Consider the following 13,321-nt stretch of genomic DNA (forward strand, 5'->3'; position numbering starts at 1 on the left):
ACATGAATTCTGTCCGATCCTACGGACAAGCGCATTTGGAGACCTCGTTTCTACATGAAAAACACCAAGCCAGAGTTTAAACAGTAATCTCATTGCAGCCTATTTTCTCATTCCTGGGTCGTATTTTAAGATAATTCCTCTGAACGTTGTCATGTAACAGCTGCATTAAAAGTAATCGTAGAATGTCGGTAACGAACTGGATACGAATCTTCGTTAATCTTCAGATATACCTACATATATACGTACAGATAAGATAACACCTGTTGACAAATCGTCAAAAATTTATTAATTTCGAGTGAATGTTTTCGAAAAGCAAGGGAATTCGACCAATGGTAAAAGAAGCGCGTAATTAAATCGTGCGATTAAAGTTGAATAAAATTGCCATTTCGCAATCTGCTGCTTTCTTATTTGTCGAGACAATGGTACGTCTACTACGACGAGATAAGAAAAATGATAACGGATATCTTCTTTTAGACTTATTGCACACACTTTAAATCAATGTTTCCTTGTCCGATGATTGTTTAATACGTGTATCAAATGATTGCATGATCCTTGCACTAGAAAATCTAGTAAAGGACATTTCCTAAGTAAACATAATTTCAAACTAAGGCTTATCAACGGAATTCCATTCGGTTTTATCTTTCACTCGAGAAACTTTCAAGTACCCACGTTGTGCTTATTTTCATAACAACAAATAAGCGTAAATATAAAAATTGCGAGATTTCCCCTTACAATAAGTTAAGTTTAATATATGTTAGTAGATATATGTGTCGATAGTATCGTAGATGTTTAATATGTAAGTATTAAGTATACAATAATTTTCATTTCGCTGTAAAGGAAATTCATTGATACAGATGAGAGTATTATCGAACTGAATCTTATTCGTTGACAGATTTCTTCTTTTTGTTTATTTCAATTAGATAACGTCGCATCAACCGTTTGTATGGTTTATTAGCAACCAAAGGCCAACATTTACAGTTTGCCGTACAGTTTGGTATGCTTTACACTTTGACAGCGTAGTAGGTTTTGGGTCGGATCATTGTCCTTTAAATTGTCTTTCAAGGTGAGTCTCATACCTTCTATTTTATTTTTGTCTATTCAAGATGCATCTCCCGCGATCAACGATGATAATGCGTGCTTCACTGCCACGGTCAGAAGAACTTTGCACAATTCGCAGATTGGCGCTCTTTCTTTCTTTTTCTTCGTCGAGGAGATATTGGCGAGTGAATTACGTGCGAGTTATTACAATTTTCGATCATCTCGCCTTGCTGGAATACAAGCAATTATCTTTTTTGAAAATATTTTCGTTTTTTATTATTGTTTGTCGTGGTTTGGACGAAGATTGTCATCCATTTTATTCCAATTGCCTTTTATTGTCTCTGTTTTCAGTTAAGAAGCGTAGTTTCTGGGAGCAGGCTGTTGCTGCAGTGGTCGGCAGTTGATGAATCGCGGTAGCTGTTGTTGCTTTGACCGCTTTGTCCGCTCTTTCGTTCTCAGCGATGCCAAACGTGGGAGGATTAACCCAGACCACTGTAATCGAGTTGTTTCTTTGAATTGATTTGGCGTAGGATATTTGACATTTTTGCACGATGGGCTCATTTTCCCACTGGTTCTCGATCGATGTCGTGACATTTCTACAGTCACGGGAAATAACGACATTTTTGTTTTGGCCGATAGTGATCGTAGCAGTGATCTCAACGTGTTTTCATGTTTTAACGCGTTAAGTTGGCAAAAAAGGATTGACGGAGTCCGCTCTTTTCGACTGTTGATCACTGACGACCGCATATCCAGAATCGTTCAATGCCTGATATTACACATATGACATATACATGTACATACATCTGCATGTGGTTTGCGACTTTTTCTTTTAGCTGTTCAAACTGTGTAAAACTACTGGGTCGGTTTTCTTTCTGTGACTGTGCTTGAGTAGAGCGGTATTGATTTCAATTTTCGGAATAGACCACGGATGGATACTGCGAATTTATCTCCTCTTTGTCGATTAGGTTTCCATATCGAGTTTATTCAATTGTTTATGCTGCGATAAAATGTCAGAGTTCGCTGTACAAGTTTGCAATTGTTCCGTTTGAAGAATTCTGAATTGTTCTGCTCCGATCTGTTCTGATCTCAGGCTAATTTAGTAGTTACGTATTTTCTTCTGATCTGTAGTGATAGTTCTGATTTCTTCGCTGAGAATGCCATTGATTAGACTGAAACGGAACACACCTACTGTTATTCTCAGTCTATTGTGTACAGAGTAGCCCCCGAGGCGGTCGTCAAGGCCATGCTCAGAGGGCGCCAGGAATGCACCGCCGTCCGCACCTACTGCGAGCAAGTGATGTTGGCGAAGGAGCGAGCGGAAAGAAACAGGATGAAAACGTGCGATCCAGCGAGAGCGCCGCGACGAAGAGACTCCATACGCCGCAGGGAAGCGGCACCGCCCCCCGCCCCCCTAGAAGGGACATGACCTAGGAACGCGGCGATAGGGGGTGTGGTTCCCACTAGCGGCCCCACTCAGACAGTATGCTTCCCTCTACCTACAGGGAGAAGACGACGAGGGGTGCCCCCTGGTAGAATTCGCAAGAGAACCCGGGGCACTTCTAGCAAACGTCGGAATGATCACCGTGGAGGTTTTAGCCGGTACGAATCCGGCACGGGGCGCCTATGAAGGTTTCCTCCACGGAAAAAAAAAAGTATATTGTGTACAGAGCCAAATGTTCGCCGCTATTGTTTCAAGTATATCAAGTCTTTGATTGTTATCGTTTTTCAGTTTGTTAATACGAGATTTCCACATTAGTTGAGAATGAAAAGTTGGTCCTAATAGCTTGATGGAGATTATTTCCTTTAGAGTGCTTGTCGTTGTCGTGAAGAATAGATTCTATGCCTGTAGATTGTCGATTATTGCTAAAGATAATTATTTCTTTTTATTAATATTAACCTTACCAGGCCAACCATTAACATTAACCTTATTAGGCCCGGTTAAATGACCGGTTCCAAAATTTAATTTAAAATTGCACATAAATTAAAATTGACAAAATCGTTATTTCTTTTGTTCAACTAACTTTATATAAATTCTTATATTAACAAAAATTGAAAAATTGATTAATCAGATAGTATAAGAATATAAACTTACCAGGTTTGGTCAAATGACCAGTTTCAAAATTTAATTTAAAATTGTACATTCATCGCTATTTCTTTCGTTCATCTAACTTTATGTAAATTCCTATGTTAATCAACAAATTATTATAATCAACAAAAATTGGGAAATTGATTAATCAGATAATATAAGAATTAACATAATGTTGGATGAACAAGAGAAATAACATTGAATGTACAATTATAAATTAAATTTTGAAACCGGACATTTGGCCTGGTAAGGTTAATATTAAAGGTAATAAGCGAGTGATTCCTGCATTTCCAGCGTTTCTAGTGTTTCTAGTATTTGTTTAGTGTTTTATTGTACTCGTATCTGGATGGTACAGAAATTTCCCCTTTTACATATTACAGTTAGATCATCGGCAAATAATAGTGCTTTGATCGGGTTTGTTACGATGTTCAATACGTCGTTTATAGCGACCAGTAATAGGAATACGTTTTCTAAGACCATTGTGGAGAAAAGGATGTATTATTAACTGTAACTAGAAAGGTTCTAATAGATAGGAAAGTAATAATAAAATTAAAGATGTTTCTTTCGTAGCTGTGTTTCTGCAGGTTTCTGGAGTTCCAGTTTCTCTAATCCATATCGTAAGCCTCTCCTATGTCTAGACATACGACAGTCGCGTATTGTTTGCTGACGAATGCGTCACATGTGTACACATGTTCATCTCCAAGTTTATTAGATGGCCATACGTGGAGTGTAACTGTTGGAAGCCACTTTAGTGTTTAAATGTCTTGTTTTCAGGAACCATCGCACTTTATAGATGATAGCTTTTTCCTACTATCTATATAGTAAGTATGTCTACTATATATGTCTACTTTTTTTATGATATTCATTTAATGTTTAACAAAAATCATTCGAAGCAATCATAAATAAATGTAAAACAGAAAAAATAAAGTAAATAGATGAATCTACTTCCTACAATTAGATCAGAGTACACAAGTACAAAACATAAAAAATATAACTTAGCAAACACGAAGTTGGCACCCCACTGGGGGTAGCCACCCACATGTTATATTTATTTTTATTTCATTTTTTTATTACCAATGAGATATAACACTTTACCAACTGTCCTTCAAGACAAATTGTAAAAAAAAAGTACAAAACTTCCTATGAAGACCGCTAGATGGCGCATTGTTCTCGCAATTACATTTACCGGCCTCCACTATATGAGATCACCGTGAAGCAGATACTTCGTCCTTGTCTTTGGGGAGCATAGTATTCAATGATCGTGTAGTGAGAGTACTGTTGCTGAAGCCCATTCTAAAATAAAACCCGCATCCACGCATTATGTCGCGAGATGCAATTTTTGGTTGGCCTCTTTACTTCACAAGAGGCTTAGACAAATCAAAACAAAGTTTATAAATGTAATTTAATATATCTTACAGCAAATTATATGGAAGTCGTTATATATATATATATAATATATATATTGTTATATATGTGATATGTATATTTTTATATATATATAATACATATATTGTTATTATATAATATATATTATTATATATAATATACATATTTTTATATATATAATATACATATTTATATATATATAAGATATATATTGCTATATATATAAGATATATATTGTTATATATATAAGATATATATTGTTATTATATAATATATATATTGTTATATATAATATATATATAACGCGGAAAGATATATACGCGAAATGTTAATTTAGGCGTCAACCATTAATTGTATCGATATCTACTCAATATCGAATCAAAAATATCGATACAAGTAGTAGGTGTTTGTATCGAATATTTTATTAACGAGGAATAACATTATTAGCAACAATATCTCAATAAAGACGAAAATATAACCTTAAATTATTTAGATTTGCCTGCGAATTGAGAATATTACGATTAGAGTCACTTCTCTCTATTTACATGTACAACCGTATCTTACTTTCTTCATTGCGATGTATCATATTCATTGATTCACTGATTCACTAATGTATCATATATCACCATTGATCATCTTTATACACATACGTACTAGATTCTTTATACGACTTGGCTGTGCTTGCCTAAGAATATGCAATGTGCATAGACATGCGACTTACGGAGGGTACGCTCACTGTGTTGATTATACACTTTCGTATCGGTACTCGCTTCATTCGATACGAATACCTTTTCCTTCAATACTAAGTGTGCATGGTATCTTAATCGAAAGTATCAATACTAAAAATATTCGGTATGGAAATGAAAGTATCGAATATGTACTCGTATTTACTTGCACTGGAACATCCCTAGTTATTTACAATTTCATTAATAAACAATTTAATCAGGAAATGATAATGTAAACAATTTAACCAGCGAATAAATAAATAAATCAATGTATAAATTAGTAATTAAAAATGTTCAATCAAGTTTGTAAATAAATTTAGACGTGTAATTATTGTCCTGTTATTTATTAATCAATGTTAGAGCTATTTAGAGAAATAACATGTCCCACGAGAATAACAACAGTTCATTGTAATTTAAGAAGAACGGAACGAAAAAATGGAAACAGCAATCGATTGATACTTTACATATACGAAAAGGAACTTGCTAATATTTTCTCTGATAAGATTCTTTTTCTCCGGCAAATCATTATTTTTATCACGATTCAAATGATATGTGAACACATTGTCCGTAACGAAGTTGAATACCATCCATCTCATCGAGAATATCGTGTAACGCAACTTTAACTGTTGGAATAGGTAAGTAAACACCAAATGTGGGCCACGGAACCAGTCCTTCGTCTGCGGTTTTAATTGGTAATACCATGCGCTTATTACACTGCTGTTCATAAGTAGTAAGTATGTCGATGATACACGAATGTAATTAAAGTACACGGATCGATGGCAAATTAACATTACGATTACGAAGGGAAATTTCATGGATTAACTTTAATCTGTCTAGATTTTACAAATTTATAAAATTTAAAGGAAGTGAATAACATCACGATGAACTATCACTTAATTATTAACGCATTGATCAAGAGCTATATGCTATGGATCTAAATTTATACTACGGTCGAGGTAGAATTTATCAGGAAGATTTTTTGGCTCAAAATACCACGAAATCAAGAGTAACGTGTGAAGCTTGTCACATTCCACTTATAGTCGAGCATACGTATAATTATCGACTGCAGAAAATACAGAAATCAGAGAAAGATATGTATATATGTACCTACCAAGGAGTAAGAGGCAACATAGACACGAAGGGATTGTAAGGAATTGTAAACATAATGCAAACGAAGCAGTAGAATGCCTCAAACAAGGAAATCGGGTAAACAGAATCTACCGTACTAAAGATATCGATAATAATCATAAGCAATTGATGCAACATTAAATTTACACAAAATCGAATTTACAATTAGAATAATCCCTTTTAAGCCTGGATTTTTTATGTTTAAGATAACTATTCACGTTGTATACTAATCTTTTACTAACTATATATGAATCTATTTGCAATAAATGTTTTGTAGTTTCTAGGTATATATATATTTTTTAGATTGGTTTCAAATTTTATTAATATAATTTACGATATTCGTGTCTCGTTAAAGTGTTAACAAGATTTCAAAAAGTTTCCTGTAATCTATAACAAATACAATATACGTATCGATAAAAGTTTTCTATGTTCTATCTCATTATTGCTTTTAACTATTTTCGTGAGTTTACACTGAGTCACTGTAATTTTATATTTTATTGGTACTCAGCTTCTGAGTGCATTTTGTTTCGAATGTTATCTATCGTTAAACAAAAATACGTCTCGTTCGATCAAAGGATTTTGAAAGGTTGTTACGTTTTTCTCAAAATCGAGTGGAATAATAGTTGTAAGAGACACGTACGCTGAATTGAGCAAGCGAGTTATTGGCGAACAACCTACGCCTACTCGCACGAAATGCTTAAGTAGCAGGAGCCTTGGACGACAATCAACAGCTGAGTGACTTCAATAATCGTACAGACCATCTGTCCGAGTGTAACACACATATGTACGTTAGGGAATGTGTGACAAGTTACGAGACTCTTGTGAAATCGTATCTGCAAAATCTGGAAATGCGCACCCGATCCTCATTCCTTTGAAATTCCATCGTCTTCGCTCTAATATTTTAATCTAATTATTATTGGGAAACGGTATTAATTGTAACTTTTTGATAACAACAATCGTAATAATTTGATAGTTTGTATTTAAAATTATTTAATAGTTTGTCCAAAATTCTATGAAATTCTATATGAATCTTTGTTGAATCAGTTACCTCTTTGCGACCTCTTTGAAAGCTTGTTGAAAGTAAGCAATGACGAGTTTACTTGTCAAACGCAGAGTGCATGTTGCTGTTATGACATAGAATTAAGTTGTAACGAAAGGACTATTTTATTTTTTTATTTTAATACTGACAGGACTCATTGTAACACAAAATATTGCCTTTTCTTCAGAACGAGTATACTCGTCAAGAACAGCTAAATGGTTAACAATGGAAAATTTATCTTTTTATACCATTTTCTTGCCTTCTAACAGATAAAGTTACAGAAGCGTGTATTTTAGCATTACAGAGTAATCAAAGCTAAGGAAAATCTTTTACAAAAGAACTTAAAAAATTTCAATTTCGAATACCTAGCACTTTGCCAATTATTTTGCTTCGTAGGATTTTCGATATTTCTTGGGTTATTCTCTCGCAAAGAAGGTTTCTAGAAGATCTGTAGATTTCTCAAGAAATTGGAAATTATATCTATTGATATAGCAATTACACTACTACAATTCAATTCTCACTGTATCTGCCTGCCTGCCATAATGTTTGTCGTAAATATGGCAAAGATTTCCGACATGTTACACGAAATAGATCTATAATAGGTGTATTTGAGATGTACCTAAGAATATTCCATTACATAACAAATTAACATTACCGAAGTTTACTTGACAAGACAGTATGATATTTTATAATTACAGAAATAATCAATCGGGAAAGAAACGAACGATAAAAATCTATATTTTTAAAACTTCGTTAGTGAAAAATATAGCGATATTAGACATATATTTTCTAGACTTCTTTATTCGACTACTGATTTAAAAACAATCTGTGAAACATTAATAATATCATAAAAAGTCCCAGAAAAGTATTTAATATGCCTCTTTACTATCGTGTATATGCAAATTATAAATCAAATATAGTATATAACTCTATATGTATATTAATAGATCATTTAACTATATCTTCATCAATGGTTTTTTGTACGTCACTACGTTCCGATACTTGTTATACATACATGTATATAATAGTAATAATAAAGATAATAACAATATTGATAGTCTATATTCTGTACAATACATACATTGAACACTTCTCTCTAAAATCTTATTAGTAACTGAGTAAAATATAAGATATTTCACATATACAATAATACAAATTCCTTTTATTATATTGTTCTATAACATACTACTAGTAACATTTTTATTTGCATGGAAAATAATGGAAAGAATGAACGTGAGAAACCTCTTCTCCTGTTAATTCTGTAATAATTCGATATCGTAAAGTTAGGTGCTTCTTACATAATACGTATATCGATGTTGGGTGATCTGGATCTCGCGAAGATTAAGCGTTGAACTTCTGATTTATTGACAGAAGCTTCAGCAACCTGTCCTTGTAGCTAAAACCCTTATCGTTCTTCGCGTGCCATGGGAGTGTCATTGGCCCCGTACAGTCGTGTACACGCGAACCTCGGACAATACAGAGCGTCGTTGGGCCTCTTGTCGCCACCCTGAGAAACTATATTACGTTCGTGGATCTACAGTCTGTCCAACGAGAAGAGGCGTTTAAACATAAACACAAGTAAACGTAAGCAAACATACAGTAGCGTTTCATCGTGGCAGCCAATGCGTTTCCTTATCTTTACTACCTCATCTCATTGAACAAGCTATAGAACCGTGCTAGTCCTTACCGTACCAGCCACCAATCACCACTCAAAACTGCTATAAGCGAACTTAACACTGATGACTGATGATCGATGATTTACGGTTCCGGCGACCGGCAATACGATAATCTTAGAGATGAATCTCCTTTACAGAGGATTCGATTCCAAATATTTAGGGCTTATCTCACGCGTCGAGGAATTATTTTACTATTTCCTTTATTCCTATTTCCTCGTTAATATCATGTTATTCACGTTCTATCCGACTGTGAAATATAAACATATCGTAAACGATACCTTAACATCATTTTTCAAGGAAATCGCTCACGACCTTATTGCCTATGACCTATAGTTCCTTTGTCATGTTCGGTCCTCGTGACGAGTACAATGCGATGCAAGTAAAAAAAAGTTTAACCGTAAATATAGAGGTTAATTTTGCGGCAATTGTTTTTAAGCAGATCTGTACCGATTCAGCGGCGTAGAATCACGCGCTGTGGTGGTCGTATCTCAGAAATGACACGACTCGAACAAGTTTTTTCAAGGAGAGTGAACTATATGCAAGCTTACAAAAAATTATTTACCGAACACATGACGTTGACGGAAAAGAAAATAGACCATAGGAAACAATGATCAAATACCGTTTTTTATAATTTTTCATTCTTAGCCCTTCTTCGACGGTTTTCAGATCTTTCTAACAAACCCGAAATTGAATTATTTGAGTTGTAATACTTTTGATGGATGTAGATATGCGATACGTGTAACGAGTTCAATTAATTATCCGAAATTGTATAGGAACACGCAGCGCAAATTTTTCAAAAGTGATATGTTTACATAAATGTACATATAGAATTGGAATATACAAATCTCGGATATGTTAATTTTTGTTAATTGGCATGTGAACGAATGGAATTACTTTAATCTACTCTAATAGTTAATTATCAGGACCTTGAATTTTAAACTATGTAAAATTTTCAAACATAACACGTAACGATGTATTTAAGGAAAACTACTTCAATGTATGTGCCTGCAATTAGTCAGCATTGCATTTAAATTCATTAACGATCTAATACTGACAAGTACGAACGCTTCAATGTCAGAACGCTATTAAACATCCTACAGCAAAATTATATTGTTGCATCATCAGACTCCTGATTAAGTAACTGCAATGCAAGCAGGACATTGGAACAAAACGCTTTCGGAATAAATTTTACACCCAGCGTCTCTCAAGCGATCAATTATACCTACGACTTATTATATAACATAGCACATAGCGTAAAATATAGCAGTTTTATCGTTAATCTATACACTAATATTTTTACAATAAATTTACTAATTTCTAATAACATAGCGTAATATGTAAGATAAATATATAAGATAATATAATATAGCATAAAGCTTAACACAAATTGTGTCTATCTTACTACTTAATAATATCTCAATTTATTTCACAGTAGCGTTATCTGCGCGTTACGGACGCGCCGCGAGAAGGCCAAATAATTATCTCAGCCATTGATTTTTCCTTCTCATGTAAGTTGAAAATAATTTGTCGGAGATGCGTTAAGTTGAGTTATATAAAAGTACGGACGCCGTGAGGCGTCCGTCTATGCCAGAACGAAATGAAATCGTAACGTAAATTGAACTGAAGCTTTCTGCCAATATCACGGAAACTAAGGCCGGCCGACGGTAACATGCATAGGAGAAGGTTATTCAGACCGTTGACCTCGACAACATATTTCAGAATCATTGAAATCGGTGAAGTGGTCCGCTTTGTAAATAATTACCATTATATTATTTTCTCTAACGTATTTGAACAGAAATAATATTCATAAAGAATCACGTTGGAATTTTATGTAAATTTTATTTGTTTTCTTTTTACCTTGCATATTTATATTCTAACTATTTTATACATTATTCGGGTATTAAATTACGATTAATGATATGATATTAAATACCAGATTACGTAAAACGTTCGTTCATCTTTCGGTGTTACATTTTCAGGAATGTTATAGAAACTTTACTTATGTTGGCTCCAATGAAGAAACATATAGGTTACTGATATATGGATTGAAAATTTCATCCTGATCGATTGATGCAGAAAGGAGAGGCAGATATCAGAAGAGGAAAAATTCTTTAAATTTATTATTAAAGTTATATGTATATTATATATATTATATTCAACCGTTTGTAGTTTGAGCATGTATACATATAACTGACATAAATCTACAAAAGATACTTTTTAAATTTTTGTTACAGGTTCTGATACAAAAAAAAAAAACGTTATAAAAGAAATATTTCTACCAAAACCACTCAAAATGACTGGTCTTTAAAAAATAACTAACAATAGAATATTTTTATATTTATTGATTTATTACTTTCTTACAAAAGGAATTCCATGTTATCCAGTACATTTTTGGTATTACTAACCCATTTAGGACCATGATTCCTAAATGAGGGTTAGCACATTTATGAAATTGTAAGACCAGTCACTTTGACTGGTGTGGTAGTTCTAGTGTTAGCATTATGATCGACCCGGAATTTTCCTAATAATTGACACCATCATATCGAATGATACGCGGTAAAAATTCTACAAATGTGTGGGAAGTTATACAAAACGAGGAAACTGATTGATTCGGATTCGGTAAACAGATTGTAGGACCATTTTACAGTTTACCACGTACAGTTTACAAACTTACAATACAAAAATATTTTCATTTTGAATAAATAAAAAAAATTTTCATTATATTATTCCTTTAGTTATCGCTGCAATTTTATAAATATTATTGAAATACTGCTTATACTCTGTACTAGAATCAAATGATCAACTTTCAAAAGAAGAATTTTCCAAATGCCTCTCTAGATGGAACGAAAGCTCGATCAAGAACATATACTGAATAATAAAATTTCATCTAGTTGCAAATATTTCTATAAATATCGTCGATTCGAAAACTTGTTAAATACAACATATATATATTGTACATGCTAATTATCAGTCGATAAGCTATGTAATTATTTGCTTCGTAACACATGCGATGGATAAAGATACTGCTTTACAATCATTCTCCAAATAACGTCAATAAATAGAGTTACGTACGTGTAAGAATTTGTAAGAGAAGGAGGAACGGAACAATCATTATCAATCACGTATTCCTGGCAACGCAAGCGTGTAATTTTATCTTGAGCGAGGAAAAATCTAGCGGAGCCCTCGAAACGTAAAGGAAAATATACTTCTTATGCAGCGTGTCCGAGTTCTGCCTCCAAAAAATATTTTCAGAGTATATTTAGATATCCCCCATTGTGTGCGAGTACATTAATCTGACGTGTACGTGCGAAACAGCAACGTGCCATAAACTTGCAACCTACTTGGAAACAACGCAACGTCTGGCCTCTTTTCTTTCTATATGGTGTAAAACCAGCTAAAAGTTTCAGAGTTTTCAAGGAAAAAGCCTGTTCAACGAGCAACTAAACTGTGCAGACCACCTGAATTTTCAAGTATAAATATTTACGATGAACGATTTTTAACTTTTTTCTAGACTCTACATCGTTTTTAATCCAATCGAGTTTTTCTATGACGACAAAAATTTTTGTTTAGAAGAAATCTTTTCAACTGGCTCCGATGTTGTATAATATACCATAGTAAGGATTAAAGCTACACAAATTATCACAAATGGATAAGTACTAGAAACAGTCGATAACATACCAACGAAAGAAATAGCAAAATATAGGGTGAAGTGAAAGTTGTTGTTCATACAACCGGAAAGGAGATAATTTTCTGTGGAGAAAAGAGTAGAAAATTTTAATGTAACGTTTGTTTATCCGAGGTTTCGTTTTCGAGAGAATAATAATACAAGTTGCTATACAAAAAAATAGAAAATAAAATTTCACAAAAATTTACGTACACTTGTTATACCATCCAAGAATTCATAAAAAAAAATAGATAACCATAATATCGTACTAATGTTTTCCCATCTTTTTGGTATCGTCAAAATCAAAATTTTCGTAATTTCTGATATAACTATGTTCCAAAACTTTTGTCAATTTAATACTTAATATTTGTTTAATTTCTTCTGAAAATATGCTGATCCGGTCTTTGCCCAGGACCTCACACATATCCATAATCTTTTCTTTTTTCTTTTAGTAATACGGTTAACTATTCCGTGAATTTCTATGGGTCCGTGGAACAACACCGATTACCACACAGACGCATACAGCGAAGTCGAGACTCGTGAATTGTAAAGCTTCTGACTTCTGACTTCGGCCACACG

General features: G+C 33.6%; 1 protein-coding gene and 1 non-coding gene across 2 annotated transcripts in view; one reads left to right on the plus strand and one right to left on the minus strand.

Moving 5' to 3' along the window:
- The window catches only part of LOC132916702 (V-type proton ATPase 116 kDa subunit a 1), a 56,430-nt gene that overhangs the window by 30,875 nt on the left and 12,234 nt on the right, over positions 1-13,321 (minus strand). The window lies entirely within an intron of this gene.
- LOC132904746 (U4atac minor spliceosomal RNA) lies at positions 4,348-4,471 on the plus strand. Its single transcript, XR_009657654.1, has one exon. It is a non-coding gene; the product is annotated as a U4atac minor spliceosomal RNA (small nuclear RNA).

This window comes from Bombus pascuorum, chromosome 2, assembly GCF_905332965.1.
Source record: "Bombus pascuorum chromosome 2, iyBomPasc1.1, whole genome shotgun sequence".
Classification (NCBI taxonomy): domain Eukaryota; kingdom Metazoa; phylum Arthropoda; class Insecta; order Hymenoptera; family Apidae; genus Bombus; species Bombus pascuorum.